Consider the following 19,030-nt stretch of genomic DNA (forward strand, 5'->3'; position numbering starts at 1 on the left):
CACCACCCCCACATCCAGCTCATGAAAGACCGACCTGCTCAAGAATGTTGTTTTTAGTTCCTTCCTTTTCTCATTGAGCGCGTGATTGGTGATGTGCCCGGGTTTTGTTGCCCGTATCAATGGTGCCACTTGATGACAATTTGGCGGCGGAGACGGCCATTTTTAATCGGACGTTAATTTATTGCGCTGCGCCCTCGCTGGTGTGACTTTGGTTAAAGGAATGAGTCGGGTGTTGTGTCGCTTTTTGTTCCTTGTTTTGTTGGGGAGTGTGGCTAACATTAATAGCGTGTAGCTATAGCCCCCTCTTTACAGGGGCCTCCGGTGGCACTGAGCCTCGGGGTTGGAGGAGAAGCCCAGGCCATTTTTATAAAAAAAAAAAAAAAGACCTAAACACATGATGACATCTGCGTCAGGGTTACAAAGTGCTCGATCTTGAGACTTCAACGTGAAAAGTGGTACATAATCAACATTTTTTGACGTGGGAGCTGCGTCTTGCTCCAATTTCATTCACACCAGTGTCTGAAGCTTGTCCGAGGAAGAGGAGGAAGAGGGAGCACCTGTGCTTCCACACCTCCAAGTGGATGTGATGTTCTATGGTTGTATTTAAGACCTTCCCATATTTGATTTGCAGTATAAAAACTGTTCCACACACGATTTTATTCATTTCTTAGTGGCTGTATGTTATACCAGTGTGAGACCAGAGACCATGGCTCCACTCTTATTTTTTGCTTTTCATTAGGTATAGTACCTGGTACCTGGAACTGTTTTTGGTTCTATGGTTCTAGGTTCCTGCCGGTTACTGATTGGTCAGAGAATGACGTCAGAGCGTGATGCCCAACAAAAAGAAACATTGCCGAGCTGTAAATCGGTTAAAAAGACTTAAAAATTCCCAAAAACATGCTTTAATTAAAATCTTAATATGTAATGGAGAAGTTTGGTGTATTTAGTGACATCGCTGCTGAAAACCGGCGATCGTGAGCCAAATCATAACCCTTTCTGATGTTTTTTTCGAATTACCGTCTAGATGTAGTCTGCGCTTTGGTCATACAAGAATTGAATGATTCGGGTTGGTTTCAATCCTTTTAATGAACTGATTCTAATGATTTATTACATGAAATTAATGAAAACTGCTTTGCTTGTCACTAGTTTTGGGTTTGTGTCACGGAGGTACGATAGTCATGGAAAATAATGTGTCTGATACCCAAACCGAGTCGAGCCAATAGTGGACCAATAGAGCTCCATTCAATTCAGCTCCTCCTGATTCTTTCCCCCTCGCTCCCTGTGGCTCGAGCAGACGGCAAACATCGACGACGGCCACATCTGCACAGTCAGACGTGCTGAAACGTGCGTCAGCTGGAGATCAGGGATGCACCACACTTAACAAGCGCTGTGCTGTTTATCACCTGTCACTGAAAGGTTGGGGAACGCTGCTGTGCACCTGCTCAGAGGTGCACATAAAAGAACATCATAACTTTGTAGCAAGCGTCTGAAATGTTACGTTCCCCCAGGTTTCTGACTCAGGTGGTGCTGAAATCTGCAGTCTAGTCTAAACCGGCTTCTTCTGATTATGGATCCATGTGCTAGGTTAGTTTAAAAATGGTTAAAAGCTTCAATGTGAAATCCAATATTTGGATTTTAATGACCCAACAAACACTCAAAAGATGGAATCATAGCACTTTTAAATGTTTATTGGTGAGTGTGGAGATGGGATGGGCAGATGATAAGGTACTTAGTCATAGGTGTCACCAAACAAATGTGCTGAGGCTTAGTGAAGCAGGTGCTGTGTTGGACGGCGCGGACTGCGTGTCGGGCTTAGCCGATCTGCCCACGGATAAATTCTGTGATACCTGGAACTCACCGCACTGGATTTAAAGTAAGCTGGCACCTCGAAATCTGAGCTCCAACCGTGACCAAACAATCTTCTCTGTGTCCTGGTACATTGTCAAACTCATTCACAAACCCCTCTGGTGTGTTTCCCCCCCCACCCCCCTCTTCACTTTTCTGTTTTCATGACCCTCTCATCTTCTCTGTAATATCCCCCCCCCCTTTTTTTTTTTAAGTAATGCTATGGTAATCTTTTCAAGTCCAGTCTTCTACCCACATTCCACAACCCATTACCAGTCAGAGTGGATGGTGGGAGAAAAGCAGTATAACCATGTCTGTGGGTGGATACCTGGGTGCACAGCTGGAAAAATGATCCTACTTCAAACACCGGTATGAATCAGAGTGGTATCGCTAACACCACCCACTCAAAAGCAATAAAACAAGTGCAGGGAGGGGTTGTGTGCACGTGTGTGTGTGTGTGTGTGTGTGGGGTAGATGGTGCACATGCATGAGTGTCTTACAGGAATTGAAAGTGAATTGGCGAGGCAGACATTAACCATTAACCACCGGAGCGGAACTTTACCACCTTTTTTTTTTTCCAGCCTCGTGTTGTTTTATGAATGAATGGTGAGCATTGTTCAGAATCAAAAATTAAACAGAGCTGGATTTTCTCTCCGATTGCACTGTGATTGTTCCGAGTTATGTAATCGGCGTGCCTCGAAAGTGAAGGTATGTATAGTGTAGGGGGGGGGGGGATTTACATAGATTTGGAGGGGTGCACGCTCAAAAGAAGGCCGGGGCCCCCATTCAAATAAGACAAAAACAAGGGCAGGATATGAAGTCAGGCCTTGGAAAAATACCACCACTGTGGATAATATGGTGCCTCAGGTTTTTTTTGACTGAATACATATGGAAGGTGCTTTTAAGAAGATTGGTGGAACATCCAATATGGTTGAAGAGCGACATCCAGAGCGACTTCCATTTACCGTAAATCTCCCTGCACCTTTTACCAGAAGCAATTATAATCGTATATATATATATATATATATATATACTTCAAAAGATCTTCATTCTCGCCGCCTTTTTCTTTTGTTGTTGCATCTTATCGCGACGAGATCCAACGAGATTACGTTTTAGTACGCCTTGTTATCTCCATGCATGCAGTGTTTTTAAAAGAAAGTGAAACAAGAACACCACCATTTAGTCTACTAGCCAACTAGGTGAACCCGGAAATGTTGAGTACCCCAAAGTTTTTTTGCAGAAATGTGAAGTATGCTGATTTGCATATGTTGGGCAATTTGCATAATTTGCATTATTAGCTTAATCTTCCAATTTGACCACATATTTTGCACTGTATGGCCAATTCCTACAATATTGGAGTCTTTTTAGAGGTTTTAGAGGAGGCTGAATCCAATTCTGACACGTTCATACTTCCAAATGGTAATTGTATAACATATTTGGATACATTTAGACACATTTTTTATTAATTTTGGATGAAAGCTAAGGTTATTTTCATGGTAAACACAATACTCGTACATTTCAGAATGGTAAAGCATTTTTTTCAGGATAGGATGTAGCGAAGCTGAATCCCCTCCTGATACTTGATGCCTGATTCAAATGTGCATTTCTGGCCACATTATACTTCTCCGACTGCGTAACCACGGATACCCCTCGAGCCTTCATAGTTCTCCGTCGTGGTGCCAGATAACGCACTGCAAGTTCCCGCCCGATCAGTAGGGGTCGCTATGCAAGGTTGTTGTGCTTTTAGCTACAGTGAGCAATGGCGTCCGAGAGGGAACGACTGTTGTTGTTGTTGTTGTTGTTGTTGTTGTTGTTGTTGTTGTTGTTGTTGTTGTTGTTGTAACAGCAGCTGAATAACATTGAAACAGTGGCCGTTTCTCACTTGAAATAAATATTTTTCTGTCCAGGAACGCAGTTTTATAATCATTTGAGACGAGAAATTAGACATTTAGAGTCTAAACATGTGTTGTGTGTATTAAGATATCATGTATTTATCATTTATGTAGTTTGCCAGCGACGTTGTTGGCGGTGATCAGCTCCACCTCTGTGGACGCTCGGTGCACACTGTGGCCGGCACAGAGCAGCGTTATCTCGGCCTGTCCTGAGGACCAATCGCAGCCCTTGTCGTCTCCGTTGTCCCTTGACGGAGTGACGGACACTTATAAAATATACTTATTAAAATATTTTGTGCAGTCGGAAATGACGCAGAGGCTCTCCGACAGGCTCTACGTCGACGCAGAGGGCTCTGCGTAACCTACGTAGAGCACTTTACGCTGGAGTATAAATTGGGCTTTAAATGTACATGACAATGGTAAATTTTTCCCAACAAAAACAAGGCGGGAACTTTGTTCACAAGTACTTTTAGTACTTAATATAATAGTATAAATTTAGATTACAGAACCATGGGTGCAGTTGACAATAAAAAAAGTGTTATTTTCCCTTTTTTGTGTGATGCTATGACGGCACATTGAACCACAAGCTTCCATAACACCGAAAATAAAAAAGAGACTCCGACAGCTGCTCGATGTCCAGCTGGGAAAACACTAGTGTGTTGTTTCATACGCTCGTGTAGATGTCACTGTAAAAAATACTGGAACTACAGGCTCATGGAGACCCTGTTGTGACTTTTACATTTGAGAAATGATGATGAGGCCACAGCTGAAAAGATGTCCCCCCCCCCCCCCCGAAAAACTAAACTCTCGCTAACAAAGGGGTAAGAAGGAAATCAGCTTGCAAATCTGACTCCTGAAGGATGTGTCGCGCTCCACAGCTGCTTCCTGGATATGGATTACATAACGCCGACGTTCATGTATTGTTGTGGGTGTTTTTTTGTTTTTTTGTTTTTTTATTCTTCAACTCGTGTTGAGTTGGAGCAGCAGGGCAGCGTTACATGATGTCCACTGTGTTTCTGTGTGGGTTTCCTCAAGGTGCTTGTGTTTTGTTCCCTGTGCTTCAAAGACAGGAAGATGCACTGAAATATATCTCTGAAAACAAGGCACTTTACTGTATGTGCTGTTATATTTGCATCCTGACTAGGAATAAGTTTGTTCCCCTTCCAGCTAATTACTCAGATATTATATTATCTGCTGAAAGAGCTGCGCGGTGTCTGCCATAACCGGACCGACTTGTTCTCATTACGCTATAAATTGCTGTAATCTTGGGTTGTCGGAGTTCATTTTCTCACTCCTTGAATCATGCGAATGAACGCTTTCCTTCGCGCTAATAGCCCTCGAGGGGAGCCGGGACCCCGATAACATTACGCAGATCACAATTCCTGCGTATACCATCGCTCTTTTCACACTTCTCTACCATTCGTTACAGCCCCATATGTCCCTGAGAGGCACACCGGGTGCTCGCATAACGTGATTTTTCGGGGATAATATAAACCTGTTATGTACATAAAATTAGCATTTAATGGCTGCCCACATCTAATCTGTCGAGTTGGCTTTGAAAAGGGGGGGGTTAATTTTTTTGTCGCCTTTGAGTGCTGATAAAGAGTGAAGGAAGGGGTTGCTGTATGGAGAGGGCGAGCATGCGTTTCCCATATCAATCAAGGCCTATGGATGGCGAGGCTAGTTAGCGGCTCGCGATTGTTTTCGAAGGCCCTTGGCTGGGGTTCCAGTGTGTCCCCGAGGCCTATCCCTATTGCTCGGCCCAGTGGGAGGCGAGGGCGACGCGTCCGTAGCCTCAAATCCAGCCCACGTTCATGCGTCCATTCGGATCCATCACTGCAGGGCGGAGTGGCGGGGCAAGGGCCGGCCTTTGTCCGGCGCCACATTCTTTGGCCCTTTGTGCGCAGGACCACAACCATTTAGGGATTTTAAAGGCTCGTTTGCACAATTCCTTTTGTCAGCGACCCTCAGCACAGAAAAGCAGGAGAGCGGTAGATCGGGGTGGGGTAGAGGGAGCGGAGGGGGGGGGGGGACAGTGTTTTTTTCAAAATAAAAGGAAGACGAGGAGTAGAGGTGGCAATGATAATTGTTGTGATTGTTCTTATTTAATGGCGATATCAGGTAGTAAACCTTGTAGTAAAACCCACCCACCAGGCCCACTCATGTCATGTCAGCTCACCGTGGTTTTTTTCCCCCACCCTCGAGCAACAGGCAGGCCTCGTTTTCTCATGGCACTGACGCACTCAATGTTGTAATGGGAATGCAGATACCAGCTCAGACACACATGCATGTCCTCATAGAGTAAATTCTAAGCGCAACGAGATATCAGAGACTCCTCCCTGCAGCAGCCCTGTAAGAAAACAGAGCCTTATCAAAAAAGTATAATATTTTCCCTTTTCTCAGAGCGGAGCTGTGCTTGGATATTGTGTTTTGACTGTGTGTGTGTGTGAGTGTGTGCATATTTAAAGTTGCATAACCCAGATGCCCCTGTGTCCATAATGACTTCATAAGAGATGCTTAGATGAAACGGAATCAAGTCTGATTGATATTCAAGTTTAACACTGATTTAAAAAAACCAAAAAAAACATTGGTTCAAACCTCTGTTTTTTTATGCTTTGCTATAAAAGTCTCTAACACTTTGATTGCACTTATAATAATATAGTATACTATTGTTTCTAAAAGTGATTCCTTAGATCTGATCAGTGAACATTTAATAACCTTTGTTGGTGTTTTTAACACGACTGTCTTATTTAAATTTAAACATATTCATTATTCAACGTCAAGTAGTGTTTTTTCACTACAGAAAATGACCGTAGCAATTTTTTTTATCATGAAAAGTGTTGTTTTCTTTGGTGTTACTATTGTTTAACCCATCTAAATAATCTTTTTTCTCCATATTTATCATGTTTTATTCATGATACTAACACCAATATATCATGTATTAGTGTGATTCAAGACCGTCTGAATTTTATTAAGCGATACCATAACATACAAACACTTAATCTTTTTCATGTAAAAACAAATCAATCAAATAATTTAAATGTGTCTTTTTTTTAATTTATAGTTACCCAAAAACAATGGAAAAGTGTTTTGTTTTTTTGATTATATGTATATATATATATATGTTTATATATGTGTATGTATATATATATTTATATATATCCATCCGTGTATATATATAAATATATTTATGTGTGTATATATGTATACATATGTGTATATATGAATATGTGTATATATGTATGTATATATACGTGTATACATATGTGTATGTGTATGTGTATATATGTGTATATATATGTGTATATATGTATATATATGTATGTTTATATGTATATTTCATTTCATGCCAACTTTCAAACCCTTGACACTTCCTTGTGAAATTGAAGACCCCGTTTATCTCATGTTTTATTGAATTTGCACTTTTATTATTATTATTGTTATTTATCACCTCTTCCCTTGACTGCCTTCACTGCCGACACCGTAAATGTCCTCAGGGCTGATAAAGGATTATCTTATTTTATTTTGATTTTATCGTATCTTATCTTTAAGTATAGTAACACCTCAGCTCTCATCCGGTCACCGGAAACGACTGACTTTCGATTTTCCATACTCACATATTTATATTTATATCTGAAGACTGAGTTGTCTGTTTATTAATTAACTAACACGTGTATTGTCCTTCTTTTACATCTGTTTATCGCATAAACGCAGATTATGTGACAACTGCACTTTTCCGAGGTTAGAGGAGGTAACCCCCGCGTGGACGGTTGAGCGCTCTCTTGTTTCGTTAATCCAACAATATTAACACGATCCTGCTCTTATTGTGGCGGAGCATTGTCTCCGTGCACCCGGCAGCAGATGCATCCATTCCTTTGTATTAAGCTTTACCGATTAAGCAGATGGATAAATGTATGGGTACATGACAAATGTGTCATGTTTGAGTGTTGTTGTTTTTTTTATTGTTGTTGGACCCTTGTATTACACATGAATGGGAAGCCCACAGGAGGCTAGGTAGTTAACTGGGAGGAGGAGGGGGTAATCTGGTGCTATGCAAGGATACTTTTAAGACTCTCTCCGTCGAGCACATTGTTATCATCCTGATTGTGTTTAGCACTGAAGCGGAAACCAATGCATTCCTTCCTTTTGTGTTTCTTTCATCGGAGAAGCTGGAGAGAAACAAAAGAGGCCGAGCATCCCAATCTGGCCTCTATTGTTGCTCATACAGTGACCAGCAGAGTCTGTTAGAAAGTTTTATTGACTCACTTAATCCTTAACTGAGAGACATCTTGCAAATCAATTACTTTGTTTGGTTTAATTCATTTTTTGGGGGGATTTTTTAAATGTTTTTTTTTTCAGGGGAAATAGGGTCAGACATTGAGCGAGGGTCATGACTTGTGGCTGCTCGGGGGGTCAAAGTTGAGATGACATGCGAAAAAAGGGTGGCGATGAAGCAAGTGGGGAAAAAAAAAAACAGCAGGGTTGCTATGGAGCAAGCAAATAGAATTTGACTTCAGACGAAAAAAAAAAAAAAAGGTTTAAAGACGAGCCCCGAACAGAAAGTCCTTTGGTTTAAACCTGACAGATGATCATTCACGATGTTTGAGATGACATGTCTAGGCAAACGAGAGTGTGAGTGGATTCCTTCTTAATCTATGGGGACACACACACACACACACTTTGTGGGCTTTGATCTATTCTAATGCATCAACCATTTGGAAGGTCTGTATGTATATGTATCTATATTCTGCAAACCTGCACAGGCGTGTTCTGGTTGGGGGAGCCCAGCGATGGTATGCGGAGCTCAGAGCGTGATTCCTGTGATGCCGCTGATTGATTTGCTCTTTGAATCCGACTGAATTCAGACGCCCTCAAAGCCAAGGGGGGTCAAGTGTCAACGTACAAAGTCATGTGTGAGTAGGTGAACCGGGTTCAGAGGCGAACATTTTCTTTTTAACATCTTCTTTTTTTTTTTTTTTTCCTTCCCTCTTTTGTTTTATGAGGGGCAATGGTTGCACAGTGGCACTAACTATAAAGAGCAGACGACCTTCAGCGGGCTAATGGAACCCCACCTGACCCTGTTCCCACTTCAGTATTCATCAACTTCTCAGCTGTTCCTCGCCCCCTTCTTCTGCCTTTCTCTCTCTCTGTTTTTTATTATTGTATGGAGCTGGCCCTTCCAGCAGCAGCAGCAAACCCACAGGAAGTCATTCACTTCCTAATTATCTGCACATCAAACAGGGGTCGCCGCGGAGATGCAGACCATAAATTCACCCTCCCCTTCCTCCCTCCTCGCTTTTTTCTCCAATGTGGTGCGATAGCACAGCAACAGCTGCCTCTAATTGGGGCTGTAGGTTCAAACTGCTAACATATGACTTCCCTCCCGTTCTCCACCGACACACTAGTCTGCTTCTGCCAAGGCCGCAGCACACACACACACACACACACACAGGGACCAGGTCGGCGGTTTCGGCGAAATGCTCTCCCCTTGATGGTGCGGAGAAGAGAAGTCGCGGTGTGTTTTTTTTTTTTGGGATGGTGCTCTGAAGTGGTCCAATGTGGCCCGCTACCACCACAGAGGCCTTTTGGGTCAACAGGAGCTCGCCCAGTTTGACAAAGAGTAAAGAGGGAGATGAAGGCGGGGGGTGGAAAGAGTGACAGGCTGTGATAACATAAGCGACCGCAGTGTGGTTTCGCGATGGCTCTCTGGGTGAAAATCGATGATTCGTCAGACCCAGCTGGGCCAGATATTGTGTTGCTACAATCAAAACCCACCCCTTTTTTTTAGCACTTGTGTAAAAGTCCAAGCATCGGTCACTGAAATGTGATAGAGCCCCCATACTTTTTTCTCCTAAAAATGGCTTTAGTCTGACAATTTGTGCCTTCCTCCAAAGGTAGGTCAGACTTGAGAGGAGTTCCAAAGTTTTCCAGAAACATGACACTGGTTCAAGAAGTGTCTTAAACCTTTAAGGTGCTACTCAACCATTTGGTCGACCACACTTTAAGTCACTATATCTCATTGAAAAGTGCATCAAGCTGAACTCACCAACACTTAATGAATTATGCAAACCAGGTTTATTATGAACAGACGTCTCAACCGTTTGGTAGAGGCCTGTATCTGAAATACTGTAGGGTATAATTGAAAATAATATATATCTATATATATATATCTACATATATATATAGATATATATATAGACATATATATATTGATTGTTGTTGTTATCAAGTAAATAAAATGAAATGATAAAATGCAAAGACATTTTTCAGAGATTTGCTTTTTTCTTGGTGTGTACCTTAAAGGGTTAATCCACACAAAATGGATTATGACACTTGTATGTGGCGCTGTGATATCCACATCCTTTAAAAGTCTTAAAACTAGGGGTGGGGAAAAAAATCGATTCGTAAACTTCAAAAATCGATTACCAGTTTGTGCTATTTTTGTACATTTTATTTTTGTAACTTCTGGGTGAAAAGGCAGCTCGTCTAAGCTTTTATTCATGCAAGTTATTATTTTGTACTTTAAGTAAGTTTCTATTTGTCTTGAATGAGTTTTGCCTTTGTGTGATCACATCATTGGAATCAGTTTATTTAAAAATCACATTATCTTATACAAACTGTATTGTTTTGATGCCATAATTTGCCTTAACACACTATGCATTGCATACATTTTTGAATCGAGAATCGCTTGAATGGAGAATCGTATGAATCGAGAAACGATTTTGAATCGAATCGTGACCCTAAGAATCGGAATTGAATCGTGAGACACCACACAAAGATTAACATCCCTACTTAAAACGTCTTAAAAAGTCTTTAAAAAGTCTTAAATTCATTAAAGATCTTATATGCTGGTTTTAAATTACTCAAATGTCTTGCATTTTTTCGGGGCAGGACTATTTGTTTATGTCTTGCTGGACTTTGAGAATCACTTTATGTTCAATAATCAGACAAAAAGTAAACTTGAATGAGTCTCATTGAATGGTACACGTGTTGGCTGTAATACAGCGGGATCGCCCAACTATCGCCTGTATTTAAAGTGTTTTCGGTCCTAAATTTCATTCAATGTGGCATTGGAAAAGTCTTAAAAAGTCTTAAATTTGACTTGCTGGAGCCTGCAGATCCCCTGCACACAAATGCATGGTCAGTTTTCTTGTCCTTGACCGTCACTCCGTACCGATCTCTGTTTAGCTGGAGTCGGCGCAGACCCACGACTGCCGTCTGCAACAGTTGTTGCATCTTTGAAGAGTTCACACGTAGCCGATCGAGTGTCGATCTGGGGTGTTTTTTTGTGTGTGTGTGTGTGTGTGTGTTTGTGAGTTGAAAAAACTCTGCAACGAGCGCCCTCAAATTCATGCAGCGTGGCGACAGTGTTCGAGGACACTTTGACACGTGCTAAATACGTAAAGATTGGAGTTTGTGTACTAAACCGCGGAGAGCGATAATGAGTCATCTTCCACACATGACTAAGGCAGAAGTGTCAGGGAGAGGAGTCTATACTCTTAAGGGCTGAAGAGGCTTTAGTGCCTGTCACTGCGATGTAAATTGGCCCCTCAGAAAGTGAACGAGGCCGTCTATTGTCTCTAATGGCCTCTTGTTGGGAAAGCTTGCCCTACAGTGTGAATTCGGGTTTGTATGCGTGCTCCAGGCTACGTGCATATGCACTTCCTCGTCTCCCTTAAGTTTACTGCGTTTCAGCGGGAAACACAATTAGCCCAATCAAAGTGAAAGGAAGAGGGGTTGGGCTCGTTTTATGAACATGGGTGGTGAAACGGCAGTATTGTGACGGCAGAGGATATGAGGTGCTGGGCGGCAGCTTTTTGATGTAGTGCAGTCTTTTTTTTTTTTTCTTTTTTTTTTGCAGCTCTTGTTAAAGTGCACCGACATTACAATTAAAGATATACGGCCCCCGGACAGCCGTGTGATTTGGATACATTAGCGGATTAGATTTTAAAGGGGCAACCGTGTAAAGGATGGCCCTGTAAATACTATTCAGCACTAATGTGGGCTCTCATGTTTGCGGTGAATCAGTTAGCGTTTTAAAGTGCCATCTTTTAAAAGCACGGTAATGGAAGTCTATTAAAAAAAAAAAAAAAAAAAAAAGGAAAGGGGATGTGAGGGAGATTAATTATTGGTCCACAAACTGCTGCGTGTGCAGATCCTCGTTACGGAAATAAAGTAGTTATCCCAGATGCTGCCACTGATTTATCTGTTTCTTCTCTCCATCTGTCTCTATTTTCAACCCTCCTTTCTTTCTTTTTTATTGTCAAGATACATATGGAGGACAATGAGCGCTCAGAGATGTAATAGCGTGCTTAATTTCCGTTGGGACAGATAATGCGAAACAACCGTGTTAGCGCAATGTTGAGATTAGAGGCCCTAAATCTGTTATTACAGGGTACACTGCCGTTCAAAGGTTTGGGGTCACCTATACAATTATTTTTGTGTGTTTTCCATTAAGAGTCACACTTTTATTCATCAAAAGAGTTGTAACGTGAATAGAAAATATAGTTAAGACATTTACAAGATTAGAAATAATGATTTTTATAAAAAAATAATTGCTTTTGTCAAAGAACCAGCAAAACTGTTTTCATCTGTGCTAACATCATTGCACAAGGGTTTTCAAGGGTTTTCTAATCATCCAATAGCCTTCTAACGTGATTAGCAAACACAATGTACCATTAAAACACTGGAGAGACCTAACCCTAACCCTAACCCCATTGCTGGAAATGGGCCTCTATACACCTATGTACATATTCCATTAAAAACCAGACGTTTGCAGCTAGAATAGTCGTTTACCACATTAACAATGTATAGAGTGTATTTCTGATTCATTTAATGTTATAGTCATTGATTCATAGATTAATTCTCTCAAAAATAAGGACATTTCTAAGTGACCCCAAACATTTGAACGATAGTGTATATGCAGGAATTTAAAGACTTTTTCAAGACCTTCTCAATATATTTTAAGACCTTATCGTCAAGCTGTGATCATATAATCATATTTAACTTACAAAACAGTTTTAGTTTGCAAATTAAAAGTAATCTATAGAGCACAACCATGCAAAGGAACTCATAATTTGAAAGGAGGAAAATTAATACTTTTTGCAGTCAAACTCTATGGACAAAATTTAAATACCTCATGAAATCGCGATTGAGACTTTTTCATACTTTTTAAGACCCCGGCGAACACCCTGTATTACGACTTGGAGAAGTTTTGTATTTGGCAAGTATCCCTACATGTATTTTACGAGCCCAGTTTTTGTCAGACTTGCACAATAATGTTTGTATATCATCGGCGTACGCGCTGATAAGCCCTCCGCCCTTGCTTGTTGTTTTTTTTTAGGATGTCTGCTATTAGAGGCATAATGGGGAAAGGGTGGCCGCTATTTATAAAAGTTATTGAATCAGGAAATTCTTTTAAACACTCTGAGAAGGGAGGTGGCAAGTGTCATTGCAAAAGCTTAGCTGACCCTCTGTATGTACCCCTCTCATACTGCTGGCTGGACTGAAAAGTGGGCTCACTGGATGTCCCTTACTCAGCACATGCAGGGGGTGCAGACAAAAGGGTCCATTCTGCCAACAATGGGGGGCATTTAGACCATCACATACCCTGGTGACTCCAAGGGTAGGGATGTTGGAGGGGGAAGCAGAGAGAGAGAGTGGAGATTTGAGAGTGTTTGGAACTTCAATGGTTGAAAAAAAAAAGAAGCTATCTATAGAAAAGGGTCAGCGCTGTGCAAAAGCTAAGCTTACCTATGGGCCAGGTCAGAGGTCAGAGGACTAGATACACAGAGGAATCCCTGTGGTTATGCTGATGGAGGAAGAGGTAAAAAAAAAAAGGGGGGGGGGGGGGTTGGGCTTAATGAGAGAGAGCAGACTGTGTTGGATGTGTGTCTGTCTGTGTCAGGAAATGCATTTGTTTCAATGAGGCCACTGTGTCGACACAGTGAGGACAAGAAACAGCTGCTTGTTCTCAACTTTTTCTACTTAATACATACACGGTTCATCACATAAACCACTTTAACAGACTTTTTTTTTTTACGAGGGCCCGATCATTTCACTTCATTTCAGTCATGCTATTAAGAATATATGCAGTAAAAGGCTTATTTAAGCGACCCAAATTAAGTCCTCCACGACACATGTGTGGGTCCTGAACCACAGTTTGGGGTCCCTTAGAAATGTTCTTCATTTTGAAGTAGAAACACATATTTCTTTCAATGAATATAACATTAAATGAATCAGAAATACACTCTATAAATTGTTAATGTGTTTAACGACTATTCTAGCTACAAGCGTCTGGTTTTTAATGGAATGTGTGCATAGGTGTATAGAGGCCCATTTCCAGCAATGGGGTTAGGGTTGGGGTTGGGGTTAGGGTTAGGTTTAGGTCTCTCCAGTGTTCTAATGGTACATTGTCTTTGCTAATCGCGTTAGAAGGCTATTGGATGATGAGAAAACCATTGAAAACCCTTGTGCAATGATGTTAGCACAGGTTCTTTGACGTAAGCAACGTTTGAAGGGCCCCAAACTTTTGAACGTTAGTGTACTTTAGAATATCTGCCACAGTATTCGAATCCAACCGCCACCAACACCACAGCAGACCTACAGTCATACCACACAGAAGATAATGTCAAATAAAGATAAGACTGTCTTTATTGATCCTAGAATCTATCACAGTGCATTTGTGAATAAAGATGTGGCTCCAGATGGCGGAACCTTGTTTGATTGTCGCCACCACGCTTCCATGGTGCAACGTTCAATGTAATTAAAGGGTCACATGTGAAGGCTGGAGTCTGATATGAAAGTTCTCATTCATGTGGCACCATAAAGGATAACGTATTATCCTTTATCCGTGACGACACAGTGAAATGACGCGTCGCGTTTGAAACGCGATATCGACGATTGTCTTCCTTGTGTCCTCTCGGGCGCTTTTGTTGGATCTGAGTCACGTGAAGTCGGGGAAAAATGGGATATTAGTCAGTCGGTTACTATTTCCCCTTCTCAGCTGCAGATATAAAATGCTTGTTTTGAGTCTGACCTCAGCCCTGGAAACGCTTGATATGAAAAAATGTCCTCGTGTTCACCTGCAGTGATTTCAAACACAAACTAAACCTACATTTAAAACACACACACACATACAAACTCAAGGGGAAGGTAAATAAGCCACTTTCATCCACATCTAATGGAGTACGATTTTCTTTCTCCATCCTTACACGGCACCCAGGTGCCCCCGCGTGCCCTCCCTTCCCTTCCCTTTCTCCGCTCCCAAATCAAAGGCTTGATACTCTAAACGCGATGAATGACATTGATCTTAATCTGTGAGGAGTAAGGGTAATTTTGCGATGGGTGTGTGTGTGCGAGTGGAACAGAGAGAAGGTCACGGGGTCTGTGGAGAGGGGGAAGATGATCTCCGCGCTCCGGCGGGGGCACAAAGCGAGCGACGCGGAGCTACAGGAGCACTCTCTCCCTTTACAATGCGCCCCGAGGATCGTTAAGTGATTGTGTTACAGAGAACAGGTGAACTGCGTCTCTCTCTCTCTCTTTCTCTCTCTCTGCCTCGTCTTTTATATTTGCCTCTCTATTATGATTTACAGGGCCCATTCTTTTGCCGCTGCCACCTACCACCATAACTTGTGCTGTTCTTTTGAAGGCCGCCCCGCTCGCCGGCTATTGTACCTGGGCCGGCTTTGAAGTGCCTAAGTCTTAAATGATGATGAGACAAGGAGAGTGCTTTTCTTTAACAGCTCGGCTAAAGGAGTCTCTTGTTTCTGACAGGTGTCTTTTATAGAGGGGAGTGTGCTGGACTGGTGTTTTGTTGGGGATCGAGTTGCCACCCCGTTCCCCCCCACCCTTCCGTCCCCATCACCTGCTAATTGAATAACATTAGCTTTGCCATCTGTGGAGATTTACTGGAAGTGACCTCAGCGTGCTGTTTAGATTACAGATTAGTCGGAGAATATTATGTGTTAAGAAAAAAAAAAAAATGAGTCATGTAAATAAAGCTCGGCGTTGTTCTCGACGTGACAAAAGCAGATTCTGTTTCCTCGGCTCTTTGATGACAAATTATGATGCTATGGTTCATCATCATCATCATCATCATCATCGTCGTCTGACACCAGAAGCTGCACAGGAAGTAACCACAAACATGTGCATATGATACTCACTTACTAAGATTAGAACACGTGCCAAACTCAAGGCGTGGCCCGCCACGTCATTTTATGTGATTAATTGGTCTTAAAAATCGGTGCTAAAATAGGTCTATGCTGCTTTAAGGCGTGCGTTGACATAAACTTCTAAATTTCCCACAATGCATGGCGATTGTGTTACCCGCCACTAGACCGCAGTGTATCATTGTATATGCATCATGGGACGACTAAAATTGAATAACTAATAAATACAGAAAGTTATTTAGCAATATGTTTCGCAGTAGTTACCTTTATTTTACATTATATTTGGTTCCATTTAGTTCCATTTGTTCTGTATGACAGTCTCATCTGGCCCTTTGAGGGTAACCATTATGCTGATGTGGCCCCCTGGCTTAGAGGATCCTTAAATAGAAGCTCCTAATCCAATGAAAGTTCCGAATTTATAATCTGTATGCCATTCAATGTGGTATTCATATGTAGTGCTGCAACTAACGGTTATTTGCGTAATCGCTTAATCTGGCGATTGTTTTCAGAAAAAAGTTAAAAAAAACGTTGATCAGTGTTTGTCAAAACCTGGAAATGACGATGTACTCGAACGTCTTGTATTGTCCACAAAACAAAATGATTCACTTTCATTGATTTCTAACAAAGAAACGAAGAAAATATTCACATTTAAGAAGCTAAAACAATCAGATTGATCTTGTTTTGATAAAGAAAAAAGCTTCAAACCGATTAATCGATTATCAAAATAGTCGATTCATCGTTTTTCAGCTCTAGTTATATGCCTTTTTATCTCTGGCTAAGAACTGTTGTGTGGATTTTGCAGCATGAAACTGTTGCATGGAAAAACTGAATTTAATTTCAACTTGAACAAGAAAAACAACACTTTACAAGGTCACGTCCTCCACTCCAATAGAATCCATTTTAAACTGTAATTGCCTGTTTTTCATATAGATTTGCATGATTTGGAACAAGTCAAAGCCCTCGGCGGCTCAACCTTGGTGTCCTTATGTGAGCTACTTACTACATCCCCTACAACTACACCGAGGGAATTTTAAAAACACCGTACTGCAGCTCCTCTGTGTGTTCTCAGTAATCGAACCCTCAGTCGGTCCCATGTGAAAAACCCCACATCTACTACTGCAGCGACGCTGTCACTGCGACTGTGGTGTGTAAAACCAGGACGCATCAGCCAGACAGACTCCAGTCATGTGGAAACTTCTCACATCAGCTGTTATCTCTTCATTAACTCCAGTCTAAACAGCACATCCCCATTTGGTGTGTGTGTGTGTGAGCGACAGAGACGCCGCAAAAGTGAGAGTATGCATATCAATGCATGCATAACAATGCATGAAGGCATGTGTGTGTGTGTACCCCAGCAGCTTTGCATCACTGATTGCTATCCCAGCCCTCGAGTAGATCCAGAGCCAGATAGCGGCAAAGCTGTGGCCCTAGGTGACCATTCGGGGGGGTTTGCAAGCCAGTGTTACAGAACTGAAAGTAGGAGGAGGTGGAGGAAGGGTGATTAGGGGGTAAAGGTAGGATAAATAAATAAATAAATAAATAATACACCCCCCTCCTCCTCCTCCTCTCCATCCGCTTGCCTCAAGCTGGTGGTATGACGGAGAGAGTAGGGACTGAACATACAGCTGTCCTCAGCCATTATCAGTGATGGATGGAGCCGGAGCAGAGCATCAATGGCATGCCCGGTGCTCACTCACTCGCATGTGTCAGCATATTGGTGTGTGTGTGTGTATGTGTGTGTCTTATTTAACCGTGTGTGTGTGTGTACTCAAAAAAGAGGTAGCGCACAGACGACGAAACAAAGGGGAGGCAGAACGGCGGATGGCGTGCCAGGGGATACGCGGGGAGGGTGACGCAAATGAATCACTGACAACTTTTTTTTTTTGGGACAGCGGAGAATGAGCGCAACAAAAGGAGAAAGTATGCGCTCAGCTCAGCTTCCTGTTGTAAATCGCACACCCGTTTGTGTGTGTGTGTGTGTGTGTGTGTGTTTGGATTCCGAGTGGGCGAAATCTTATCGGAGCAGCTGTTCCAACTGCCGGGCCCCGCTTTAGCTTCCTCTGACAGCTCTACCTGTAACACGCTGTGACAGTGCAGCACATGTGGGCTCGGCTCGGCACGGCTCGGATACAGATAAGTTTCCCAGCATAATAAGCTAATTTCTAATTTTAATGAATAAACGGGAATAAAAGGGAATAAACGCGAGTGAACTTTGCCATGGAAGTGTAAAAATACTCTCACAGAGTAAGTTTTGGTAACACTTTAGGTTAGGGAACACATATTCACCATTAACTAGCTGCTAGCTAACATATATAAGTAGCATACTAGCTAGCATACTACTTTATTTATATTCCTATTCTACATAACCTTATTCTACCTCTATTACTACATGAATTAAGGTTTTTCCTACATAAGGTGTTAATACGTGCTTAATATTTACTAATAAAGGGCTAGTATGCTACTTATATATGTTAGCTAGCACCTAGCTAATGGTGAATATGTCTTCCCTAATCTAAAGTGTAAGTTTTCTTCACTTCACATCACACTTAACACTTTTTATATTCATTTATATTCGCGTTTATGTCGCACCACTCTCTAAAAACGTAACATCCCGTGGATTAAAGGACATTTCGGATCTGTTTATGGTCAATTTAAAGGGTCAAATATCTTTTAAATGATAAAGAGAGACGATCCCCTATTTGTCTCAATATGTGCTCTCCATTCTTGTTAACCCTTTACGGTTCACACCACGAAAAAAACGAAAGAAAAATTATTTATTTTCATTTTTTATTATTTTATTTTATTTACTTTCGATAACAATAACGACCATCAATATATATATATATATATTATTATTTTTTTAATAAGACCCTATAGTATTTTATATACAGGCCTCTACCAAACGGTTGAGATGTCTGTTCATAATAAACCTGGTTTGCATAATTCCTAAACCATTCAGAGCAAGTCACATTAAGTGTTAGTGAGTTCAGCTTGATGCATTTTTAAATGCAATATAGTGACTTAAAGTGGGACCAAATGGTTGAGTAGTACCTTAAAGGGTTAATGGCCGTACATAGAGATTAACGCTAATTTTTCTTGCATAGTAAGTAAAAATCATGATGT

The sequence above is a fragment of the Microchirus variegatus genome (assembly GCF_963457635.1).
Source record: "Microchirus variegatus genome assembly, chromosome: 12".
Taxonomy (NCBI): Eukaryota; Metazoa; Chordata; class Actinopteri; order Pleuronectiformes; family Soleidae; genus Microchirus; species Microchirus variegatus.